Raw genomic sequence first — 27,671 nt, forward strand, 5'->3', positions numbered from 1 at the left:
AAGTAGACACTATCTTCCCGATGTAATGTGTTTTACCAGTTTATATGTTTGTGTTTTAATATATGCATAATTGTAATGGGTAAATTAGTGTTTGTTGTTAATTAGGTGCTTAATGCAAATGTTTAATGAAGGAACTCCAGGAATAAATGGTCACCAATGGAACTAGCTCAATTGACTGCTTAGAATTTTCACACGCTCACAGACTGTATAAGAGTCGTGAACACGGACATCGGGTGCTGTCCGTTAGAGAAGCGGCAGAGTACCTGTTAGGTCTGTGCGGGTGTCGAGGACATCCTTCGTCGGTTCCTGATCCTTCCAATGATAAAAAGGCTTCTAGCATCAAGTCTTACCTGGTTCCAGCTGTTGTGGTTCCTGGGTCCAGTCATCCGCGAAAGCTCTGTGCTCCTGCCTCTGGCCATGCCAGTCCGGGTCCGGCAGTCAAAGGTCCAGAGTTCTGCGATCCCTTGCAACTGAATCAGGTACTTACCATCAACATCTGATTCCAGTCCATCACCCAACATGAAACAGTACAGTTTCTGGGGTGCCAAAGTATGTTTTATTTAGGTTATTTAGGCCAAGGGTTAGTATTGGGGCAATCACAATTGTTGTTATTTTAAGGTTTTATGCATTTATTCTTCCCTTTTCCCTGTTTTTCTTAATTATCCCAATTAAACTATCTTTTCTGTTTTCGAAGCACAACATTCTCTGTCTTTCTTTAGTTCTTTAACTCAGAGGGCAGTGGGAGAAGGGTTTAACATTCAGATCTAACCTTCCCAGGCGATAGAGATACTGATAGCCAGATAAAGGACTTGGCCACTGTTACTGGGAAATAGTATAACACCAGGGATGCCAAATGAACTCATCAGATCCCACAAACTTGCTCAAGGCACTGAAGCAAAGGCCTGATGGAAGTGTACAAAAAGTGCTCCACACAACCTATTAAATTCAGCCGTCTTCTGAAAAAGCTGTATCAAGATAAAAATCTGATTGACAGTGGAATGACCTGGTCTAAAGCTGCACTGAGTATCCTGGTCTTTGCCACAAAGTGCATCATTGACTTGGGACATTAACATGGAAGCAAAGGTTTCCCCTGGGATTGACCATAGCATCATGCTTCTATAGTTGCTACATTTGGCCTTATCACTCTTTTTGTACAGAGGATGAATAACCACCTTCTTCCGGTCATCAGGGTTGATATTAGTATGCCAGATGAACTGGAAGAGCCTATGCAACCATGGTACTACAATACCATCATCTGTCTTCAGCAACTCAGGGGTAATGTTACAAACCCCTGGTGCTTACCCAGACTTCTGCTTATGAACTGTGATCCTGTTCTCTCCTTCTTTGAAGGAAGGTGGCTCTTCTGGAACTTCCTGCCCTCTTCATATGGAAGAGCGACTGCAGTCGATGGACAATGAAAGAGCATCTTGAGAGGATCTTCCCATTTATGCAACTGACCTTGCAGACTCTGGCTGATGCTGCCATCCTGATTCTTTACTGGTTAAGCTGGTTCCACCTTCCTTGCAAACACTGCAAAGATGACTAGGGACTGGAGAGATCGTGCCTAGTGACAGCCCGTTCTGAACTGGCTGCCTGAGTTGACCACCAGGATTCCTTATATTTTTTACACAATGACTTGACAATGTTCCAAGTCAAACCCGTTCAGCCTTTACTTTTGCTCTCAACAAACATTTTGTTGAAGATGCAGATTGTAGCCATGCTGGTTTCTTAGGTGCATCTGCTGTAAGTGTCTCTTCACTGATCCCCCTCCCCCTCCTTCCTGGAATGCTTGTGGGATGAATGGGCTGCTTAAACAGCTGGAAGATCAGAAGAGCTCCCAGATAGACAAGGTGTCTGGGACTCTAATTGGGCAGCTCTCACACACCCAATGCATGGACACTGGCTGAGATGGAGTGTGACCAACCAAATGCAGCCAAGTCATCTCTAGTCACAGGCCATGAGGAGCAGGTCCTTAAAAAGGGGAAGAGGCCATGTGCTCAGCTGTGCACTCACAAGCTTGTACCTCCCATTAAGGCCCTTTGCCCGGACCGCCTGGCCAGTGGTTCACTGCGTTGCATTCCATTGTGCCTTGGGAAGACTTACCTTAGTCGCATCATCCATCGCTGTGCTGTGGGACACTCACCTTGAAGGATCCTGACATCTCCAGTGCCGTGCCTGTCCTGGGAGCATGAGTAGGCGAGTGTGAGTGTGACCACCCTCCCTTCCTTTCTTTTGAGCTTAGCTATCAGTATAATAAACGTGCTGCTTTCTGCCAAACTCTGGTGGGTCATTAGTCCTCCCTAAGCTTACTAGCTGGCCCAATTTCTGGTAACAGTGGCAAGTATCAAATATTTTGGCAGTTTCATAGATAATGCTAAAGTATGCTCAAAAGATGCAGACACTCATGTGTCAGCATCTGCTGCCGTATTTTGGGCCCTTTAAGTGGCCTCTGTGGGGGCGTGGTGACATCAAGTTTGCTACGAAGCTGCGGATCTATAGAACCATAGTCATACCAACTCTATTGCACAGAAGGGAAACTTGGGTACTGTGAAGGGCTGAAGAACCCTGGACTGATGTTTTTGGTTCTTGTCATCTTCCCCAGCTGCCCATATCAAGAGATAGGACAAGAGAAGAATTGAGGATATTCAAACCCGAACCAAGCAACTGCCTTCATCAGCACTGGTTCAGTTTCTGCGGCTTTCTGGGTATGGACATAGTATTAGAATGGAAGACCAATGAATTCAGAAGTGTTGTGTACCAAAAAAAGTCGCTACACAGCCAGTGATCATGTGGGTGTCAAAAGCTTCAGTGGCGCAATCCAGGTGGTATTCAGTTTGCAAGGAGACCATGTTCCTTTGGGATTTGTCATGATGATGATGATAATGAAAAATATGTAGAAACAATCCATTAGTATTAATCCTAGCTCATTATTGAGGAGTGCTGCTGAAAGGGACTCCCTGGGTTGTCAGAATGTTACTTTGTTTTACTATGCCATTAATTACTTTTTACCAGTACACCAAAATATTTCACACAGTCAGGACTTTGCTAACAACAGCTTAGAAGGAGCAAATTAAGTTATTTTGCCTTCACTACCTTTTTGGTCAGGCTTAGGTGATGAACTGGGATTTAATGATGTCTTAACTTTTACATTCTTCTTTCCTCTCAGGCCCAGTAACAAAGCCCAGTATAAATAACAATATTTCTAGCATACGCATGTCTGAACTCCAAATTTCGGTCTGTAATATTGTACATTCAGTGATGTGTGAGGATTTTGTTGATCCATATGTCCACACAGGGTTTATTAACTTCCAAAACCACTTAAGCTTGCCAGTTGCGATGTGAAGCTCTGTGGCAGTACTTAGCACAAAGGTCTCTTCAGTTCCACAGATGCAAGATGCAAAAACAGTCTTTCTGCTTGTTGCTTTTTTCCTCCACTAGAGAGCAAATGTTCCATCTCCTCCATATGGTCATCAGTATCTCCCTGGTCCTTTGAGTAATTAAGTGAATTGTTGATTTCATCTGAAACTTAAGTTTAGGAGCCTTGTTCCTCACATCTGTCCATAGACCAATGCTTTGCTGCTATTTAATAAGAAAGTTCTGAGGTATTTTTACGGATGTTTTAATCAATCTTTTATAAAATATGATGCTCAGGTAAGGTACCGTATTGACAGTCTTGAAGACAAATGCTATCTCTTTCTCCACAGAACAGCCATAGGCAGTATAGGCTTCCCCACATCGTCATGCCCACACGCTTCAACTTTGTCATTGAGAACACTTCTAGATGTGAGAGAATAGTTCAGTCTCCATGCACTTCAGTCCTTGGGCTCTTTGTTAAGACTGCCAACAAGAATGGTGAGTAGCGTCAGTTCTGATGGTGGTGGTGGTTTAATGACATGGAGATTTGTTTACTGAGAATAGGACGGAGACCACCAAATTAATTTCATACAGATTACTGAACAATCATTATGTGATAACTTGCCATCACAGCTCACTACTGACCTGGGATGCCTTCCAACTAGTGAGGGTCCAAGTGGAAGAAAGCTTATATCCCCTTACGAGTTCATTGAACTATCCAGTCCTCCTGGTCTTTGTTCCTCCTGGTAGAAATGAGGAAACAGCAGCAAGCAGGGGAAATTTTTAAATGTCAGTTATCAGCCTCACATATTTTTGCAATTTTGTTCAGTTTCAAGGCCTGTACTTTTCCAGTAATATGTTTTGTTGGATCAGAGACAATCTAGTGACATCTGTAGGCTAGTTAATTGTTGTACGTTACTTTACAATAAACTGAATCAGATCAGCAGGAGGAGAACCAAATTATTTGGAATCAAGTTTGCTTAGGTGAAATATTGTTGCCCTAGCCCTTCTGTGTAACACTGCTGGCACAAGCATAGAAGAAAGATATTCCTAAGGATGATGTGAAAATACACAAAGAATATCTATCTGTCCATCCATGCATGTAGTAATCACTGTGGTATCTTAGCTCTTCAGAACATTTTCTGTAGTCAAGGTGGCTGGTCTACATACAGACCTGGAGTCTTCTCTTTTTTCCACATGCACCGAACAGGGAAAGGGCATTTAATAATTGCCTGGTTCTGATTACAGGTTGTCTGAAGGTTTCTGTTGTTTCATCCTTTATATTAAAGATTACTTGGCCACGCGGAGAAGCCTGATTCAGGAACTCCTCCTTATGAAATGAGTTTCATATCATCCTCAACTGATTGAGATGTTTAATGACAAATGGAAAAGGATCCTTGATTCAGGTAGTTGAAGTGATGTAAACGTTTGATCTCTGAGCAATTCTATATTAAAAATGACCACTGAAACCCTTTTTTGTTCTCTAACGTGATATGTTGTCTAGTGATGTACTGACATGAGACATTCTCTGAGAAGTAGGTATAACTGATCATTTCCCTACATATTCTCTTGTTTAGATAGTTATGGTTTGTTATCAGGTATACAGACATCCCTTACCTGTGTAAAGAATGGCACCTTACATTAGTACAACTGGAAAAAAGTCAGATATTGCGTTTAATTTTAAGCAATTGTAGTGCTTACTTGATTGTATTGTTATTATTAGTTCACTTGTTTGGGGCAATAAAACTAGACTGGTGCGCTTTTCCTTTAAATCATTTTCACTTCCTCATTCTCATACACTAGCACAGTGATATTTTGTCTGAGTTTCCACTACTGCGGGAGATTTTTTTTAAAAAATAACTTCATTGATTCTTTTAAAAAATTAAAACTTTTCTATTGAAATTTGGTTTTATAAACCTTGTGTAACAATAACTAAATTACTAGCAAAAAATACCTGACAGTGACCTTTTCTTTAAAGCATGTGGAAAAAAGAATGTTTTAGTGGTTTGTTTGAAAGTAAATTCTATTTAAACACAACCTGGGTATCCGTAGCAGGGCCAACCTTTGTTCAAAGAGTGCCCTGAGTAAGACAGAAATTGGTGCCCCCCTAAAATATAATCATTTGGGATCACCTGTTTTTCAGTGTCTTGATTGTTTCCATCACTTACTCTAAAGGCTGGCCATGGAAAGTAAAGAGGTTAAAATGTTTTCCTTGGCCTAAACAGTTGAGCTCTTCTGTATGTGTATCATATTTTTCCTGTTTCCTGTGGGTTTTTTCCTATTGCTTTTAAGAAATAATTTCCTCGCTAGTCAGTAGTGCTGAAGTAAATGCATTAATGCTGCCAGTTGCCTTGTTGGTTTCTAGCCATGACTCAGTATATAAATGGAGTAAGGATTGCTGGTGCACAGAAGAAGAAAGCAGTGCCACAGAGAACGTATTTAGTGTCTGCACAAGGAATTAAAACATCATCCCTTCACTTCCTTGTTGTTGTATGACGGTTATGAAGTGGAGATTTGATGTGGAACGTTTTCCTCTGATTTTAACTATACATATTTGTTTTTTCACAGCTGATGTAATGTCCAGGGGATGTGTGCTACAGGACTTTGGAACAACCATAGAAGAAACTATTCCTAACAAATCCTTCATTTATACTGAGCCCATTATATGTGGGAGGTACCCAAACAGAGCAGACATGATCAGTAAAGCTCGTTGTTACGTACCTCATTATCGAGTCTCAGTGCCTTATTTAAGGAACTCATAGTAATTGGAGACCCAACACAACGGGATACAAACTATTATCCATGAATCATACCTACACTTCACAATGGGGGACATTTTTCCAATGTTTCCCTTAGGTCTAAAGGTGGATCAAGAGGGTAATGTTTGGATCCAGAAACAGATAATGTTTCGTAGTAAGGTTCAGAGTTCAGGTTCAACACCAAGCAGAGGTAGGATTCAGAGTTTGGGTTAGGAGTTAATGAATTGTTTACCCAAGATTTTGGCTCAAATGGAAGAAATCTCATGAGATTAGTTTCTTTTTATGAGATTTCTACTATTTTAGGATTGCATTTGAATTAGATCAGGAAAGCAGCTGCCTTCCAGTTTTGGATCCAATCCTGTCCCAGACCCATACAAGTGAGTTCAGATCTGGTGGCTTCAAGCCAAACTCAACATTCAGGAGTGCTGGTATTTAGGCTGTGGTTTAGGTCTGTTTCTACTTCTTTCTTTTTTGCATTTGAGCTCAATAGCTAAATTCTACAGTGCCTAGGTGGATGCTTTAAAAATACCTACATAGATTATATGGGTTGCTCTTGACACCATGTGTCCAGAGAAGTTATTGATTTTCAGTTCCTTGACATTTGGAAGCTTGGATATTGTGACAGTATTACCACAAAAGTCTCTTCAGTTCAGCAGATTCACGTTCCATTAACAGGCTTTTTGACTGTTGCTTTTATCCACGCGGGAACTGTGTGTGTCATTTCTCTGCCATATGCTTATACTTGGTTGATGACAAGTACGCAAGTAATAATGCTGAAATTTCATGCTTAGATTAAATGCCTACATTACTAAAATGCAAGCTGAATCTTTTGTGTGTAGTAGATTCATGCTTTTTTTTTTTTATGGAAGACTTTTCTTTCTTTTCCTTTAGATAAATAGGACCATGACAATGTTGGAATCTGTCTGTGAACTTATGAATCCGTTTGATTTTATGAATTCCCTGTAAAATTATGCCCTAACATCTTGTATTATATATGGTCATGTCAGATTGCATTCTCTCTCTTGTGGTAAGGATGAGTGGTCTGGGGCCTAGGTGTCTGTCCCAGAATCAGAGACCATCAGTAATTGAATAATCTTGCTCTAACGAGTCAGTGAGAACTACCAGCCAAAGGCTGTTGATGTACTAATGACACATACCTGCTGTAATGAACACAGAGGGTTTGGGGGAGGCAGACTGCAGAGAACTAGAGCGTGGAAAAACCCCAGTGGATGGACAGAAAGAGATATTGTGTTAGAAATGGCTGTTCTCTCTCTCTAGCAAGGGGAAATCTGAAGCAGAAGAGAGGTTGGACAGGAGGAGAAGTAGTGCAGAGAGATCCTGGACTCCCTAAAGGACACTAAGACCCAAAGGGCTCTTAGGAGGGATGAAGAAACTGAGGGAGGGTTTTGTGTGCAGGTATTTGTTATTTTTCCATGAGTCTGCATATTTCTTGTGCTTTGACTAGAGTGTGATTTCGAAGTGTCTTTTGCAAAGTTTCTCTTTTACTTGCTTGGTCAGCAATATTAAGCCATTTGTATTTAGCCAAATAATTCTGTCTTTTCTCAGCGCAAGCAAAGAAGGGGGTATGATGAGACACCAACAGGAGATGTCCCTGAGGCCAACAGAGGGAGCCTACTGGGCTCCCAGGAGGGGAATCATCTCACCAAGTTCAGGCTTAAGGAGGAAGTCACTAACAGGGGGAGCGTCTCCTCCTCAGTAGTTAAAGGTGAACTCCAAAGCAACATCAGAAACTATTTGGCTTTGACCTTTATTGTTCCTTTATTATGTACAAAGATATCCTCAGATTTTGTTTCAAATAGCTTATATTTCTGCTTGATTTTTTTACATGGGGAAAATTAGGTCTTCACATCATTCTCTTTTACTCCTGGGGGAATTCTGCACCACTGTGCACATGCAGAATTTATGTCCCACACAGATTTCGTTCCTTCCCTGCAGAAAAATGACTTTCTGACAGGGAAGCAAAGGGAAGCCACAAGAGCAGTCATGTGACCCTCCCCTGCAGTATGTTTTAGGTGCCCAGGGCAGCTGCCAGAGAGGTAAATCATTGTGGGGCAGGGGACGGGACTGGAGAAGACCCAAGTGGTGGCTCCTACCCAGCACTGGGCTCAAGTAGTCCTGGCTGGGCTGGGGCACATGGAACTTCCTCTTCCCCTCCACAGCATCTGGGGCCATGTCAGACCCAGCCCCTGATTTCTTCCCTGGCTGTAGGAAGCTCTGCAAACTCCCCTTCCTACCCACCCCCAGGTGCTTCCTGCACCCATCGCTCCTCAGCTGCAAGGGAGCATGCTCCCCCATCCACCCAACCCCCATGCATCCAGACCCCCTTAGACCCTGACCCTCCCACCAAACCTCACCCCCTTGCAGCCAGAACCCCCCCGATGAGCCCCACCCCCCTATACCTGGACCACCCCGACGAGCCACCTGCATCCAGATCAGCACCCTACCGAGCCCCAAGCAGCTGCACATGGATCCCCACCCCACTGAGTCCCACTCCCCCCACATCTGAGCTTCCCCATGAGCCCCCCACACCCAGACCACCCTGACGAGTTCTATACCTCGCACACCCAGACCCCCTGCTGAGCCCCAACCACCTTCACCTGGACCCCCCCTGCAGAATCCCATTATCGTTGCATCCAGAACCCACTAACAAGCCCCTGTGCATCCACATCCCCCTCCCCCGTCCCCGCACCTGGATCCCTCTCTGAGGCACTCACAGCCAGATTGCCCTACACAGAACCCTCTCAGCCCACACACTCAGCCCCTTCACACTTGGATCCTGCATTGATGAGCCTGCCTGCCCACACCTGGTGCACCTGGCATGGAAGGCAGGGCCCTGATGTGTTTCTGGGGCAGGCCTGATCCTTGCACTGTCAGGCTTGGGTGCGGCCTCACTGCTAAGTCCATGTCCTGGGGGCAGCTGCACAATGATCTCCCATCTCTGTCCAGCCACTAGCCTGTGCATCCCAATGCCATGCTGGAGCCTCCATATTTATTTGACAAATAAAATTTGCAAATTTTGCAGAATTTTAAAATATTGTGGGCAGAATTTTTAGGCGGAGAATGCCCTCAGGAGTACTCTTTGTGTGAGGACCTTGGTAAGATCTTTGGAGAACCCAAGAGGTGATGAGATTGTAGCCTGAGGTGCAGATCTTCCACTCTCACACAAATGAGGTGGCCCCAGTCCAGCTACAACTAGAACCAAGGGGACCCACTTGTAATGATGTTAATACTGTAGATGGGACATACTCTGTTTGTGTTAAACCCTGGACAATTCAAACTGTTAGCCTGCGTATGAACACCTAAGTAGATGTTATCTGCACTTTAACTTTTAGCTGGGTTTTGACTGCATGATAGTTGTAGTGTAGCTGAGGCCTTACATCATTTAATGCAGGTCCTACAAATAATACCTAGCACTAATCTTTTGCTTTTCATCAGTAAATCTCAAAGTGCTTTACAAAGGACTTCAGTATCATTAAGAACTTGCCAAAACTTCTGGCACAAAAAGGGAAGTAAAGGCTTCACATTTCTATGTTAAACAAAAGGTGTGTGGGGTGTTTTTTTGTTTTTAAATATAACCATTGTGGTTGGCTTTACAAAACACAGAGAGCAACAAAGGGGAAATGCATAGTTTTTGCTTTGCTTTGAAGTTCAACTTTAACATGTTTGAGCTTGGTAATTTATCCATCTGCAAAAACAGTGATGACAACTATGAGTATTACTTGTTTACAAAGTCATTAGATCCCAGAGTGAAGGCACTATACAAATGAAAAGTGTATTAAAATGAAACCTTACCTCTTCCTTTATTTAATGTATTTATTTATTTTTAATTATTTTATTCAGACATACTAAGAACTCCAACAACTTAGACTTTCTGGCTTATTGTGCAAGATCTTACTCTTCTCTGCAAAGGCAACATTTACCACAGGTTTTTTTTGGGACAGTGTTTACTTGCAGACAGGAGCCAAACCAATACAAGCTTGCTTTGTACAGACATTTTAAAAAAATAATCAGGGATGTTAACCTCTCAGCTCTTATTTAATTATAGAGTGAGGACTCAAAAATACAGTGATCAAGCGTTTCCAGGGCAGCATGGTTAAATGGCTAGTACTTAAAATTTGTTGGAATGCCCCAGCTTTTTTATTCGTTATAATTGCAGGTGGAAATACAAAGGCTTAAGTTTCCAAGTCTGGCATTCTGAAGCTGGGTAAGCTATTGCATGATGGGGCACATGCACCCTATCCCCACAAAGGGAAGAAAGGCTTACTAAATTTCCTTTTAGGGAAGGAAACATACCTACCCTGCCCCCTCTTCTGCAATGGGAAACTGCCAGGTCTGGAAAGAGAGGGTGACAGCTGGGCCTCAGTAGTAAAGTAAGGATTTGTTAGGGCTACAGGTGAGACCCTCAGTTCTAGGGAAGAACAGTCTCTGCCTGGGCTAAGAGTGCTGCTGTCTACAGGGTTAAACAGCATGAAGGGAAAGATACTCTATTTAATCTGCTCTGAACTCAAGAGCCTGTTGGTATAGTGACCCCTCAAGAATCAAGGGTGTGTGTTGTGAATTAACCACTTCAGTAAATCTGGATTTTAATGCTGTTTATTATGGGGTCCTGGACCATGACTAGGGCTCCAAGCCATTATGGTAGTACAAATAATAGTAATACCTATTGACTGTTTGAGCCTTGAAGTTGATTAGCGTTGGACCCTGCTGGGGTATCCACATATACATAAATTAGATTGTGGGTAATATGGGTAGACAAAAGGCACAGTACCCTGTTTGATCAGTCTCAGAGCTCTCCAGTGCTCTTACACCCAGTATTTTAACTGAGGCCAGGAGGAAGTGAGTTCAATTTAGGTGCCACAGCAGAAAAGAAATGACTCCTTATTACAGACAAGATTCTATGGCAGTGAAGAAGCTTTTCTAAGGTCCCAAGTCTCCTTGAGTTAGGACAATCTTAATAGCCTAATTAAACAGCAAGCAAGGAATAATCCAGAGGAGCTATAGTTCATAATGACACTGCATGTTGCAGACATGCCTCAGAGCTGCTGAGAGGCCTCCGAGGAATGGATGGTACTGTACAGCTACACACCATTTAACTTGTGAAGTGGATTTCTTTTAAAAATAATTAACCTTAGCAATATATAATTTTGAGCTCAAATTAACTTTGAGATCTGGGACAAAATGGGTTATAATTGTTTGGCGAGATCTTCAAAAAACAATAAAGCTCAGAGTCTTGATGAACTGAAGGGCAGGAGGGAAGGGGAAACAATTCCATGTGCTGTTTCTCTACCCGCTCCCCTTCCACCAGTGAATGTACACTCACATGCTCCATTTCAGTGCCATCTGCACAGTTTAAACTTTAACTTTTTGTTGTTGTTGTTTCTAACCATTGTGGCTGCAAAGAATACCTTCCATATGTGAGCTGTCCAGCACGGTTCCTGGGAAGAGGCAGCCGAAGGTGGAAATAAACCTATTGCTCCTGGGTTGAATAGGAGAAGTAGGGCATGTTGCTGGTTTTTAGGTAAGTTTCAATAAGTAGTTTAAAAAAATGGGGCTGGCAAAAGAGCTTTGTCTGAAATTTGCAGCGTTGTTGTAGCCGTGTGGGTCCCAGGGTATTAGAAAGACAAGGTGGGTGAGGTCATATCTTTTATTGGACCTATGGTTGGTGAACAGCGCAAGCTTTCAAGCTTATACAGACCTGAAGAAGAGCTCTGTGGAAGCTCAAAAGCTTTTCTCTCTCACCAAGAGAAATTGGTCCAATAAAAGAGATGACTCCACCTACCTTGTTTGAAATTGACTTTCTAGGCAGCGAGGCTCCAAGATTTGCACAGTGAAGGATTTGTACCCTTCACTCTGAATTGCTCCTCCCTGACTGTGCATGCACACACATACTGATGAGGGAGAAGTAGAGAAGGGAGTGGCTGTGGAAAGGCCTCACTGGCAGTCAGGGTGAAGAGAAGCTGACTTTAAAGTCTCTTCACAATGGGAGTTTCTCTAGCAAGGGGGATACACTGAAAGCAAGGGAACAGCAGTTGTGTTTGCTTAGCTGGACCCCAGTTCTGATTGGGCCCCTGGATACTACCGTAACACTTACAGTTGTTTGGGATTTTTCAGTACTCCTACTCTGAGGACTTCTGAGGGAGCCTTGTATCCTTGGGGTCATCTTGTCCTCCTTTGCCCACAGCTGGTGGCCCCTGTCTCTGTATTTTTTAATGTCCCTGTTCTGGATGGATGTTAGCTTTCTCCATGCCATTGACATTTGATGTCAGCTGGGGTATTCACCATTCTCTTTTCCCTGTGGCCAGAGGTCTTTCCTTTGGGAGAATCAGCAAAAAACGTCTCTGATATTGCCCAACTCAGCTGAGAACAGAAGACTTTATTGGCAAACTACAGAACAAGGAGAACATATTTGTTTTAACATGGGAAGTGCCAATTCAGCCGTTACCTGCCCAATTTATTACAAATATTTTGCAGGGACGGGGGTAAAAAGGGGCAGTTTCCTCAGGCTGCCAGTTGAGAGGTCCCCCAAACTGAGTGGTGGTGTGACCTAGTGCGGGGAGTTGCAGCACCACTCAGCCGCCTTTCTGTCATCTGAGTGGGGTGGCTGTGACTCCACATGCCATGTTGCAATGCCCGCAGTGGGGAGTGGGCCCAGCCCCATGGGACAGGATCCTCAGATGTGGGATGAAAGCAGATGCCTCTACAACCCCCTGCCCCCAGATCCTCCCCTTAATGGCAATTTTTTTGGATGAGTGAGGGGGCCGCAGTTTCAGATTTTGCCTTGGGCCCCCAAAAACCTCTGTCAGTCTCTGACCGGGGTGAAATCATGGCCCCATTGATGGCAATGGGTGTTTTGCTATTGAAGTCAGTGGGGCCAGGATTTCACCCCAGGCATCACCTCATTAACTTTGTCTCAAAAGTACACATAGCTTCTCATTAAACATCTTCTTCTGCAGCTGGGAGTAAATATTTATTTCAATCTCTTTGCTTTTAGGTGCAAAACATACATTGCTGTTTCTTTAACAATATTTCCTCCTGCAAACTATAGATAAATGTATGTGGGTCTGTAGTGGAGTGGTCACCCCTCTCCTGCCCTGAAGGGCTTAAAACAGCCCTGGAAAAGGGCTACACCGGAGGGGCGGGGGCTAGGCTGATTGGGGGAAGCAATCACAGGTGGAGCCACACCCCAATCAGACCACAGCTGGCCCTATAAGAGGGCTGAGGGCCAGAGACTGAGAATCTCTCTCTAGCCTCTTGAGAGAGAAGGACCTGGCTGCCTGGGAAGCTGATACGGGTATCTAGGGTGGAGCAGTGCTGGGGAAGAGCAGAGGGAGCTGGGGAGCTCCAGCCTAGCAAAGTTGCAGGTTGAGTTAAGGGCCCACAAAGGTACTGGGGCTGCAGAGGGGCAGCCCAGATGTAGGCAGAGGCAGCTGGTCCAACCCCCCTTGCCAATGATGAGTGGTTTATAGACTGCCATCTGCCCCAGGAAGTGGGGGTAGATGATGACTGGCAGTAGCCACTGAGGCAAGGTGGGGATAGGAGGTTGGGGGTTCCCTGGGATGGAGAGACCCAAATTGCAGGTTACTGCTTGGGGCAGGACCCTGACATAGAGGGGCACCAGGGTCCAGGAGGGACACAGGGCCAGCGACAGGCGAGACACTGGCCTGCAGAGGGAGCTCTGGGCTGGAAGAGCTAATTCCCAGGACAACCAGCAGGAGGCACCAGGCCGGTGAGTCGTCGCCCTGCCACAGGGTCTTCCCCAAAAGGCTGTTTCAATGTCCTGTGTTTTTATACTCTCCAGGGAACTTCCACTCTAGAAAGTAGCCTTCGTACATTTTCCAGTTAACTCTCCTTTTGTCTTCCTAACTACTACACTCAACCCCTTTCTGGTAGCAGGCCTTAATTAGAATGTCAATCATAGCTTCTCCCCAGGAGGTCAGCTCTGTATTAAAACAATAGCAGATACCACACTAGAAATCATCTGTATAACTCTATCTATAAAAATTATAATTGGACTATATTATAACTGGGCAAGATGGTCATACATGTTGCAATTCCCTTCAACGTCAATGAGATGTTGAAGTTAGTTCCTCTTTGTTTTGATGAAAGAGAACATCCCTCCCTCCCTCTCTGGCTCAGTGATGTGCCTTCTCTGATGTTATAGTAGAAGGAATATTCCTGCTTTAGTAACCCTAATTCCATCCGTCCAAAAAAAGACTCCAATATTGAGTAATCATGGATTCTCCCTCTCTTGCAAAGTGAAGCTGAAGAATTGAACAGCACTTCCAAAGTAAAATTTCCACGTTCAAAAAGCCACAGCCATTAAACTGGGGGAAATAATCATGATTTGACAGAGGCAGGATTGTTGTAACATGAAACATCTTTCCTGTTTAGTTTTGCTGAGATGAGGGTATACAAAAAATCTCGGCAAATGAATTTGAACAATCTGCTGCAACCAGCATAAACTTTAGTAAGAGGAGAATTGCAATAGCTTTCCCTCTGGGCTGTTGCTTGGTTTTTCATAGGCCAAGTTTCCACACACAGCAGCCTCATGACTCATAAGTGCTTCTTTATTACCAGAAAATACATTCATTCACTGATCATGTCAACTAAAGGCCTTTACAGTCTCCAGTGGGTAATGATCAGTAAAGATTAGTCAGTGCTGCAACATGTTGTCATTGCAGCCAATCCAACAAAGGTACTGAAAACAGACAGCATGTGCACTGTTGTGTGTGTATATAATAAAACTGGGTGTGAGGAAGGGTGTGAAATTCAAGGGCCTCCTTATTATGTCGTAATTTTCATGGTCTCTTCCACTGCAGGTTTGTAACTAAAGAGATGCTTAGTCTAATTGGCTTGGCAGGAAATCCTGGAATTAGATCAATTGAACAGACCAGTAAAACCTTGAGTCAGGGAAGCCAAATACTTATAACATGGCTTTGGCCACCCGTTTTCATGATGTCCGTCGGGTTTGCTCACTGCTTCTTGTGAAAGAGAGAGAAACCTGTAGGCCAAGTTTTTAAGCTACAAGAGAGGGGGCCTGTTCTTGGTACCCCACAGAAGAAAATCTTGTTGCCCTCAAGGATTCAGACTTCAGCACCACATTTTCCCTCCTCCTGCTGTTTTGTGAGTGCTGGATGCATTTTTTTTAAGCTTTCTGTATGTTCTCTTGCTACAACTCTGCAAAGCCTATTTTGTAAGAGTGAAAAGGAAGCAGTTTCAGTCAAAAGTGCTTGAGCACACCCAGAGAGCTTAGAAACTGGCTTGCCGCATTCAAGTGAGTGATAATAGAAGATATGTACTCCAAGCAGGGGCAACTCCAGGCCCCAGCACGCCAAGCATGTGCTTGGGGCAGCATGCCACGGGGGGGCGCTCTGCCGGTCGCTGGGAGGGCAGCAGGCGGCTCCGGTGGACCACCTGCAGGCGTGCCGGCGGAGGGTCCGCTGGTCCCGCGGCTTCGGTGGAGCATCCTCAGGCACGCCTGCGGGAGGTCCACCGGAGCCGTGGGACTGGCGACCGGCAGAGCGCCCGCCGTGGCGTGCCGCCATGCTTGGGGCGGCGAAATGGCTAGAGCCGCCCCTGACTCCAAGCAACTGATTTTCTATATGAGAGAAATGTATTGTTTGCAGGCTCTAGAAGGGGTTGCATTGCCGTATGATAACTTACATTAAGGGTGCATAAAGCATTGCATCCAGTCATACCCCAAAGCACATTACAAACTGTATACTGAAATGCAATTGCCTCTGGAGTACAGCAGAGAAGCTGTTAGCCCATAGAAACACTGCACAGCTTTTTGTGGCAGGACATGAAGGATTCCACTTGAAACGCTCACAAAAAAGTGATAGAGGAGTTTTAATGACCACAACTACCCTGTTCTTCTTTATCTTTCACGCAAAAATATTAGTCACCCCCAGCAGCAGCACATAGCATTTTAAGTTCTGTGCTGAGGCATTAGTTCAGCACTGACTCAGCCCTGGTCTACACTACAAACTTAGTGGATTTTCCACACCCATGAGCGACACAGTTATATCAACCAAACTCCTGGTGTAGACAGTGCTATGTCAACTGGAAGGCTTCTCCTGTCAGCATAGCTACCACTTCTTGAGAAGGTGGAGTATCATACTGACGGGAGAAGCGGTCTGTTGGTGTAGGTAGCATCTTCACTAAGCGCTACAGTGATGTAGCTGCACTACTGTAAGTGTAGACAAGCCCTCAGAGGCAAGAGTGCACTACCATGTACTGAATCACTAGTAATCCTTCCTGCAGCACCTGAGTCTGATTTAGGGCTTTGTGTACATGGAGGGGTTTAGTTTGCACTGAGTTGACATGCACTAGTTGGTGCACAATACACAAGCAGCACAGCTGTGCCCTCTTGCAATTTGCATCACTATGTACACATGGTAGGGCCTTGGAGTACAGCAAGCACATGGCATTCAGGCAACTATTCTGTGGTCCTTTGCCTCTCTGCTGTCCAGCAGTGGCAACAGAATTTAGGAGGGTAAAGGCGCAACCTTTTTTGAAACGTGTGCTGAACTAGTTGTGGTGTAAGGCCCAGTGGGTCTCAAACCTGGTCTATAGAACTGCTAGGTGGTAAACACCTCCACACTGCCACCCAGCAGCAGCAGCTGTAGCCAGCTTACACTTCACTACCCACAACCCACTGGACACAGACCACAGGAAGTCCCACCTCAAGGTGTCAGTCAGGCAGCAGCCTTATGACTCCTATAGGGTGGAAAACCAATCAGAAACCCAAGGGTCGTCCCAGGATGCATCTAGGCAACAAGAATCTCCTGTAGCTGCCATGACCATTCCTGCTCTTAAACTCCTGGCTTTGACATCAGCTTGGTTTGGGCCTCCCCTCCTGACGTGAACCCTGAAACCTGACTAAGACTCTGATCCTTGGTATCGACCCCAGCCTGGAACTCGACTACGAACTCCACTGCTACTCAGCCTGAGGTTTGACCATGCGCTGACCCTTGGCCCTGACTGCCCTTGTCAGGCTCCTGGCACCTGGAGCTGCAGGGGAAGCAGACCAACATGCAGTCCATACCCTTTGAGAAGTGTGTTGCCGTTGTCATCCTGAAGCTCGCCACCCCTGACTGTTACTGCTCCATCGCCAACCAGTTTGGCTTGGGGAGATTGACCGTTGCACGGGGTTATAAAGCTTGCTAATGATCAGCTGATTGATGTTTCACACATGGGGTTCCTGAATAGTACTGGGGCAATTGAAGGGACCCAGATACTTACTATGTCAGGCCTTGGAAGTTATAAATCGAAAGGGGTATTTATCCATGGTGGTCCAAGGCCTGGTTGACCACAGTGGCAGGATTAAAAACATAAATGCAGGCTGGTTTGGAAAGGTCCATGATCTTAGAACCTTTCAGAACTCAGTTTTGTTTACTTTAACGAATAATGGAGAGTTTGCCCTCAGGATCTCCCTGGACATTAATCATGTGACATTGCTCCAGTTAACCTGGGAGACCAGGTTATCTTCTGCTTCCCTGGATAATGAAGCCATGCCCAGGCCACTCAGACAGAAGGAAGGAACTGTTTAGCTCTCACCTCAATAATGGCAGAGTGACAGTGGCACATGTATCTGGCCATTTGAAACAGGGGCGGCTCCAGGCACCAGCGCAGCAAGCATGTGCCTGGGACGGCAAGCCGCGGGGGGCAGACTGCCGGTCGTCGTGAGGGTGGCAGTCAGGCTGCCTTCGGCGGCATTTCTGCTGGAGGTCCGCCGGTCCCACGGCTTTGGCAGCAATTCAGCGGCAGGTACACTGAATCCGCGTTACCGGCGGACCTCCCGCAGGCAAGCTGCCGAAAGCCTCCTGACTGCTGTGCTTGGGGCGGCAAAATACATAGAGCCGCCCCTGATTTGAAAGCAAGGTGGTGCTGTATTTTGGCTATGTTAGAAGATGCAAAACAAAACTTGTTTAGGATTAGCCGTGTGTTGTATTTGTTTGGCACAATATTTGAGAGAAAGGCTTAACACTGGGCAGAAGGCTTTTGTGTGGAGACTTGCTCACTTGTACCAGTGAACAAGTGAGCCATCAAGGCATCCATTCACAAATGTAAACCGCCAGGACAAATCTATGAGGGATGCCTTTTGTTCTTTCTTTGAATCAGAGGCCTAAAAACATGCAGCTGTCCATCCAGCCGTTATCCCGGCAAGAAGGGACATTGGATTGGATTGTGTGCATTGGAGCAGCTTTCATGGGTGCTAAAATGGCATGTTTTTGGACTCTTTATGTTGTCTTATCTATGCTTTCATACTTGTGTTAAAAAAACCTGTGACTCGGGAACATTTTGTGTTTCTTGTGTATACCACGTCTACACTGCAGCGTCTTTGTGACTTTAATGGGTTTTATTTCACAAGTTATGCTGGTTAAAGAAACAGCCAAAAATAAAACTTGAAAAAGTTACAATCCCTATGAACAAAATGTGTAACAGGAAACACAGATTTAAAGTGAAAAAAGTCCCAAACTCAAATAGCATGTGTGGTGGAGGGGGCAGCATACAACACTGGGGGATGGGTAGTATGAGGGAGCAGTGAATCAATATGGGTGTCCCAAAGTTGTTGAAGTGCATGTGTAGCGATGGGACTTCATGGAGGTAAGCATCATGATGTGAGGAGCACACAGGGGAGGGAAAAAGGAAAGCGCTTTCCTGCCTGTTCTATCCCACAATCCTGTTGTGACGTTATTGACATGAACTGTTGCAACCAAGGTCCTATAGTTGCACCAAATCTTGTACAAAGGAAAGCAAGTAAGGTGTCTATGGAAAGGTTGTAATTTGCTGGTTATAATTATGCTGTCTGTATGTGTGATCATTTTTGTATTTGAAGTATGAATATTGGCTATGTACTTGTATCTCAACGTGTTTGATTCTAAGTAGCATCAGTGAAGCTTTTGGTCAGCTTTTTGAGAAAGGACTATTCTGAGTAAATGCCCAATCCAGGAAACACTTAACTGACAGTGGACCCTGGGAGACTCCAGTCCACAGCTGAGGAACCCTCCTGGGAATGTTTAAAGTAGCATGTGAGCAATGGTTGCTGCCTGCAAACTGAGTCATGCATGGACATGTGACTCGCCCATGTGACTCCAAATTCCATCTTGCTGCTGTGATTTTACACAATAAGAACAAAGGGGTCCTTCCACATGGCAGAAGATATAAAAGGCCATGGAAACCTCTCCAATTGGTCTTCAATCCTGCTGACTATGCCATGGTAACAATGCAGCCTTGGTCTGTAATTGCCCTGCTCTAAGCAATTTGTACTGAATTGATACTCTCAGTAGTGTCCCGTCAAAGGCCGCATTGTTACACCTGTCATCTTGGGACTGGAGTGAGTATAGAAAAGCCAGTCACTAGCACTCTCTCCCAAAGATCCTGTCTACAGCAGATTTTTAATACTCATCTCTTCTGTACTATCATAACTCGCTTCCTTTCAGAGATGGGCTGGATTTAATGTCTGCTCCTGGCAGCTATCTCCCAAACACTAGGAAAACCACTAGTCCACTGGAACATCCTATTGTCATGGCCAAAAGGAATGTACCAGCTCCAACACAAGGGCCTCAGGTTCCTCACAAAAGCAGCCAACTGGCATGTCTGCCACATATGTTGTAATTTCAACTTGAGAAGAACCGTTTTGGGGGAAAGCTCTTTTGCAGAAATAGCATATTCAAATGCACTGAGTGCTTTGTTCCAAAAAATGTAAAATGCTGGAGCACTTGAACAACTAATTAATAATAATAAAATAAATGCCAGAAAATGCACAATTGAACATAAAGATAGATTGAATGGGCTGGATGGGTTTGGGGTTTGCCGAATTCAGCTCAGATGAGTATACCAGTATATCAAAGCCATTAAAGCTTGGAGGGCTCTGGATAAATGGTCTTGAATGAGGCCTGTCTCTTAGGGGGGAAAAAATCCAACCTCGATACCAGTTGTGAAAATTAACTAAAAAAAGACTAGTTTGTAGACAACATGCAACAAACTGATGATAGATTCCTTAAGAAATACATCTATTGCAATGACTATCATGGCACTAAATCCCTTGTTTTAAAGTCCATAGTACTCAGAGGTTTTCAGGTATATTTTAGAACTGAGCACCAACTAGTGATCAATGAACAGAGGGTGGAGACTATAAGATTCTATTCAATGCCATGTTCTGTTACTGGCACTCATGTACCACTTTTCATCCATAGATCTTAAAGCATTTTATAAAGGAAGCAAGTATCACTATCGCCATTTTACAGGTGTGCCTTGTACAAAAGATTTGCCCAAAGACACCCAGAAGCCCAGTGGCAGAGCTGGGAATAGGCCTCCTAAGTCCCAGCCCAGTGCCCTATACTGGCTCATACTAGCTCGCAGAACTTTTCATCCCAAACTATCTGAGAGTCTTTGCAAACTGTGGTTAGGAGTGTGTCTGTAAAGCCAAAAGGAGCACTGTGGGTGATGTGGAGGGGCACTGCCCCAGCAGGAGCACCTGGAGGCATTGTCTCTAAGATAGATTGGGGGAGCAGTCACTGTTACATCCCTTTTCAGAGTGTAGCAAGTACTCCTTCCCCTCCCACTTTGAAAGCTGTACTGATAAGGGGTGGGGGCTCTGTTTGCCCTGGGGAGGTGAGTACCGCTGGCAGGACTGACCTTTGTGCAAACTGACATGCCCCCTCCTGAAAAGTGCCTTTGTGTTTTGACCTAAAAAAGTCTGGTCATATACAAGTGTATATATTAACTTCACCTTAAAAACTGTTCCTCTCAGGAGCAGGTAGCAGAGGAGGGCTCACCTTGAGCTTGGAGGGAACTTCACTGCAGCAATAAGTCAATGAGCATCAGGCTCTCTGACATACAGTTCATTGCTTCTGGCCAGCCACCTCATCCTGGCAAAGGACTTGGATGAGGAAATGCACTGGGTCCCTCCACACTCAGATCATGTTGGATGATGTGAGCCAAAGAAAAGTAGGGTAGGCAGGATCGGGGGGGGGGGGGGGTGTGGAGGGAGGTGTCGGATGTCACTGAGTCAGCTGGCATACATAGCTCATGCTGCAGTCTGAGGAAAGTGAAGTTTTGGAGCACCCAGGCCCAGTATAGACTTAATTCACTCCTAGCTGAGTAAGACATTCAAGGTGTGGAAATTCATTGTTTTTCCCTTGGTATGTGTTGGTGCCTGAGCAGCTGCCTACTGCACAAGCCAAAATAGAGCCAGCAGGATGGCTGGTAAACAGAGCATCGCAGTCTTGAGCTGTCAAAGGTGAGAAAAGTGTGAATGAGACTCATGGTGCTCCATCCAGTCTGAGTCTAAAGACTCGCCATAATCTCTCAATGACGGTACACAAATGATGAAAGAGCCTGGATTCAAACATGAGAGTTTTTCGGAGAGAGATTCATAGACAGAAGTGTCATCCATATTTTTTACCTCTGAGTGGACATTAATTTCATGCCCATCAAGATTTGAGATGCAACTGAATGGGGAGCAGATGCCTCCCTCAAGAATAGAGAAGGAGTGCAGGAGGCCCTAGTGACAAGGGGGCTTTTCTTTTATCAGCTGTTGTCTGCAGTCAATATTTTAATTTGTTTCTTTTTGGCAAAATAAAACCTCCTGCAACGGAACAGAGTCAACATTGAGCTGAGGTAAAAGATAAACCTGGGCATCATTAGCACAGAACTCTGTCCTAATGAAGAAACTGGTTCTAAAGAGAAACAGGCCTCAAACAGATTTCCAAGGGACCCCTTAGGGATATTGGCAGAAACAGATCAAAGCTCCTGTTGAAATAAACTAACATCTTTCAGTAAATAAAGGGAAAAAACTCATACAATACAGTGCCTGCTGGGCATGTGCATTGTTTGAGGGGGTCCAAAAACACGTGATGGTCTCTTGTGTCAAAAGTATCACTTGAAGGTCTTTCACACTGGATCAAACTCAAAAAGAGATCAGTTGGATAGAAAGGAACTTATTTGGCCAGTCATTTTCTGTGTCCACTTAGCTATTATTGAAGATATTTGCATTTGAATAAGAACTTTCTCCCTTTGCAGCCCAGTTCCTTCTGCTGTTTGAATCTGCAAATGATGTTGTTAAAAACTTAAGTTTGAACCAGCACAAAAGCCTGTTGCTATGGAAATAACGGATATTACACCTTGAGCAAAATGACCCTGTGGCTAGAGCCAATAGGAGACGATGAGCTGAGAAGGAGGAAATATCTTAAACACAGAACTTCTTTAATAGTTAGCACATGTGGCCAGAAAAATAGATGACTTACAACAGAAAGGTATATGGGTTCAAATGTGTGTGAAAGTATCCCTTATTGCGGACAATCACTCTTTCACTTCAAACTAACTAAAACAAAGGAGCAAAGAGTCCTGTGGCACCTTATAGACTAACAGACGTTTTGGAGCATGAGCTTTCATGGGTCAATACCCACTTCGTCGGATGCTCCAAAACATCTGTTAGTCTATAAGGTGCCACAGGACTCTTTGCTGCTTTTACAGATCCAGACTAACATGGCTACCCCTCTGATACTAAAACAAAGGGAGAACCAACTGTTAAGAAGGTCATAACAGTTTGCTGTCAAATTGGAGGGTGTATCTAGTGGGGTCCACAGGGGTCAGTTGTGAGTCTGGTAGTAGTCAATATTTTCATTAATGACTTGGATAGTAGAATGGAGACTATTCTTATCAAATTTGCAGAGGGCACCAAACAGGAAGGTGTTCCAAGAACTTTCAAGACAGGGATTAGAATTCAAAATGACCTTGACAAATTAGAGTAGTGGCCTGAAATCAACAAGATGAAATTCAATAAAGACAAATGCAAAGCACTTCACTTAGAAAGGAAAAATCAAATGCCCAACTACAAAAAGGGGAATGACAGATTAGGTGGTAGTACTACTAAAAGGGACCTGGGAATTATAGTGGATCGCACATTGACTGAGCCAAAAATGTGATGCTGTCATAAACAGATAGTTAAGGGTTAAAGTCTCTTTTACCTGTAAAGGGTTAACAAGCTCAGTAACCTGAGGAACACCTGACCAGAGGACCAATCAAGGGACAGAATAATTTCAAATCTCTGTGGAGGGAAGGCTTTGTCTGTGTTCCTTGTTTTGCTCTGTGTGCTCTCTTTGGATCTAAGAGAGGCCAGCCATGTCTCCAAGTTCTCCTGGAGTATTTCCTACTATCCAGTATAGTGAGTATTAGAAAGGCGAATTAGTCTTATAATTTGATTTCTACATTTGCAATTGTGTGTTTGCTGAAGGAAATTCTTTATTTCTGTTGCTGTTACTGATTATTCTGAGGAGAAGGGAGGGGGAAGTCTCTCCAGTTTTTATAAGTTAGACCCTGTATTTTTGCATCCTGGTAATACAGAGAGAGTGTACTTTTTTTTCTTTCTTTAATAAAATCTTTTCTTTTTAAAACTTGATTGATTTCTTCCCTTGTTTGGATTTTCAGGGGAAAGGGAGGGGGAAAAAGTGATTCCCTCTTTGTTTGATTCAAGGAGTTTGAATCAAGGTATTTTTCCCAAGGACTAGGGGAAAGGGAGGGTGGGGGATAGGGAATCCCTCTTTGTTTGATTCAAGGAGTTTGAATCAAGGTATCTCTCTCCAGGACTAGGGAAGGGGAGGGGGAGGTGAGTCCCTCTTTGTGTTGAGTCAAGGATTTGACTCGGTGTGTAATCTCTCCGGAGCAGGCTGGAGAGAGGGAAGGGGTGGGAGGGGAACTGGCTGTTTTTCTCTCTCTCTGGTGAGATTCAAGGGGTTTGAATCTGGGTTCCCCAGGGGAAGCTTGGGGGACAGGCAGTGTGTTATCCACTTTAAACGTAACTGGTAGCAGCGAAAACCAGATCTAAACTAGGATTTTAGTTTAGAGGAGTCCAGGCAGGTCCCCATCTTGGAACCCAACAGCTCCAAGTGGGGGAGAAGACCTATGACAGATGCAGTTGCAAAAAAGGCTAATCTCATTCTGGGGTGTATTAACAGATGTTGTATGTAAGACATGGAAGGTAATTGTTCCGTTCCGATCAGCACTAGTGAGGCCTCAACTGGAGTACTGTGTCCAGTTCTGGGTGCCACACTTCAGGAAAGATGTGAACAAACTGGAGACAGTCCAGAGGAGAGCAATAGAAATGATTAAAGGTTTAGGAAACCTGACCTATGAGGAAAAGTTAAAAATACTGGGCATGATTAGTTTTGAGAAAAGAAGACTGAGGGAGGACCTGATAAATCTTCAGATATATTAAGGGCGGTTATAAAGAAGACAGTGATCAGTTGTTCTTCATGTTCACTGAAAGCAGGACAAGAAATAAGCCACTTAAACTGCAGCAAGGGAGATTTGAGTTACATATTATGAAAAAACTTTCTAACTATAAAGGTATTTAAGCTCTGGAACAGGCTCCCAAGTAAAGTTGTAGAATCACCACCACTGGAGGTTTTTAAGCAGGGCATTGGAGCGGAGCCCGAAGCTGGAGCACAGAGCAGTAGATGTGTGCCCGCAGCTGGAGCAGAGCAACTGAAAAATTTGATTGCTCCAAATCCCTGTTTTTAAGAACAGGTAAGACAAACACCTGTCAAGGATGTTATAGGTTTATTTGGTCCTGACTCAGCACAAGGAGCTGGACTAGATGACCTCTCAAGGTCTCTTTCAGCCCTGTGATTCTATGATTCTAAGGTTGAAGCACCTGAAACATTATATCTAGTTGGAAATCACTTTAAGAAAGGGGGCTAGATCAATCTCTGGTATCATTCCATTGCATTCAGTAGAATTGCATCAGGTATGAATTTAGTTCACCATGTATAATATAATGCTAGTTGAACTATTTATTGGGTATAATAATCATTATGAACGTGCCCCTCCTCTGGTTAGTGAATAATCTGCAACCAATCCTATAGTCCTGGAATCTGTTATTTGCCAAATAGGTAGAAAAAAATATTCATTCAACTACGTGACACTTGCAAACTGTTCTCTTCATCTGCTCAGTGTGTGTCCATCCTTGTTTTCTGTAGTTGATCAAGTCATATGGTGTTGCTTCTGACTGGATGACTGAACCATTTTAAACAGGAAAAAAACGTGAACAGCAAATAAGTAAAATGTCTTGTATGAATTTTTGGACAGATAGGCTATTCATGGAAATGTTCATGAATGGTTATGGTGATTCCAATACCCACACATGACAGCATCCCAGGGATCACAGCAAACTAATCTTGGTGCTTTGATTTGTGAAAATATTCTCAAACTAGGTGGTTCCCCCCCCACACACAATAAAAGTAGCTCTATATAGAACTGCTGGTGGTCTTGGGCATTTTTTGGTAACAATTATTCCTTTAGAACCTGGTCTCTTATTACAGTGGTGAATAGATCCTTTTTAAAAAGAGGTATTTCTGGGCCTGTTTTCAAGAAGGATGATCTCAGGAATATAGTACTTAAGTAGTGTCTCATGGTATGTCTACATCACAAATGAATGTGTGATTGCAGCATGGGGAACATAAGAATGGCCCATTGCTCTGACCGAATATGACCATCTAGCCCAATATATCCTGTCTTCTGACAGTGCCAAGTGTGTCAGAGGAAATGAACAGGAAGGGCAATTGCAAATTATCCATCCACCTGTCATCTAATCCCAGCTTCTGGTACTTGGAGATTTAGGGACACCCAATGGATGGGGTTGCATCCTTGACCATCTTGACTAATAGCTGTTGATGGACCTGTCCTCCTTGAACTTATGGAATTGTTTTTTTAACCCAGTTATACTTTTGGCCTTCACAACATTCCATGGCAACAAGTTCCACATGTTGACTGTGTGAAGAAGTATGTTTGGTTTGGTTTGTCTTAAATCTGCTGCCTATCAATTTCATCGAGTGACCGCTGGTTCTTGTGTTATGTGAAAGAGTAAATAACACTTCTGTATTTACTTTTTACATACCACTCAAGATTTTATAAAACTTTATCAGATCCACCCCCTTGGTCATCTCTTTTCTAAGACAAACAGTCCAAGTCTTTTTAATTGCTCTTCATATGGAAGTTGGTCCCCACACTTAATCATTTTGCTGCCCTTCTCTATGCCATTTCCAATTCTGATATATCTTTTTGTGGGTATGCATATTCTTGCTAGTTTTAGTCTAGCTAGCAGAGGTAACATAATAGCGTGCTGGTGTGAGCCAGCAACACAAGTAGGAGTTCCCTGTAGACTTGAGTTGGCTAGCATATGTTGAAGCACACACTTTCATGTCCTTGCTACTGCTGTCACTTGCACCAGCTAGACTAAAGCTAGCATGGGTATGCCTACTTACACACAATCAAAGAGAAGAGAAGCAGGAGGAATTCCATATAGACAGAAGTTTCAAATTGATATCAGATCCTCAATGTGTAAACTGTGGAAGATACCTCTGAAGATCCAGTAAGTCCAAGGGAACTTATATATGTATGAGATGTATGAGACACAGATGTGGATGGCACCTCAGCCCAACCTGTAAGAAAATCAAGTCTACCCACAAAGAGTTTTCCAATGATCCAAGGAAGACAGACAGTCCTTGTTGGCGATTCAACACTCAGAAGAACTGAAAGAACATTCTGTGAAGTTACAGTTGGACAACAGGATGGTGTGCTGCCTTTCCAGAGTCAGACATCCCATGATGTCATGCTAAGAATGGATGTCTGAAGTCTAAGGGCAAGGATCCATTGGTAATGACTCATATCAGCACTAATGACACTACATCTTGGGATATCTCACAGATAGTAGATGACTTCAGGAAACTCAGAAGCATGCTGAAGAAGAATATCCAAGCACACTTCTTTGAGATCCTTCCTGTCCCATAAGAAAAGGAAGACAGAAGGTAGAAGATTCTGGAAGTAAATCATTGGCTAGGTAGATGGTGTAGGGTTTTGGTTTTGTGCACCATTGATTTACCTTCTGTGAAGTGAGAGGGATGTATAATTTGGATGGCCTCCACCTCAGTAGGAGGGGGACCAATCTCTTTGGGGACAGGCTGGCTAGAATAGTCAGGAGAAGGTTAAATTAATACCAAAAGGAAAGGGTAAAAGGAGGGAAGATATGAACATTCAGCACAAAATTGAGATGTTGAGAATAAAATTAATCAATGAACCCAAGAACACAAAAAGAAGACATTTTTGAATTACCTATATGCCAATGCTAGGAGTCTGGGTAGCAAACCAGAGGAACTGGAATTGCTCATTTCTGAGCATATAGTCAATCTTGGAATTACCGAAACCTGGTGGGATGATTCACACAATGGGAATGTTAAAATCAATGGTTATAAACTAGTTTAGGAAGGATCAAATAGGCAAGAGGGGTGGGGGAGTAGCACTCTATGTCAAAAATGGCATTACCTGTTTCCAAATCACTGATAACTCTGTGTCAGTGGACCAGGTCATAGGTGATCAAGGTTAGTGGTTGGAGCAGGAGTCAGGTCTAGTGGTCAGAGTCCAAATGTCAGACCCCAGGTCAAAGCAGAGTCAGAACCGGGGATTGGCGCTGAAAGTCAGGAGTGGGTCACGTGAAGTCAGGGAAGTCAGGAGAAGGGCCGATTCCAAGGCTGG

The 27,671-nt window shown here is 44.0% G+C and overlaps 1 long non-coding RNA gene across 1 annotated transcript; it reads left to right on the top strand.

The window, feature by feature from the left end:
* The first annotated feature begins 362 nt into the window (after positions 1 to 362).
* LOC120403368 lies at positions 363 to 4,127 on the top strand. The gene is made up of 3 exons (XR_005597529.1): positions 363 to 479; positions 3,705 to 3,852; positions 3,988 to 4,127. It is a non-coding gene; the product is annotated as an uncharacterized LOC120403368 (long non-coding RNA).
* Positions 4,128 to 27,671: the final 23,544 nt, after the last annotated feature.

Source organism: Mauremys reevesii, linkage group 4, assembly GCF_016161935.1.
Source record: "Mauremys reevesii isolate NIE-2019 linkage group 4, ASM1616193v1, whole genome shotgun sequence".
NCBI classification, from domain to species: domain Eukaryota; kingdom Metazoa; phylum Chordata; order Testudines; family Geoemydidae; genus Mauremys; species Mauremys reevesii.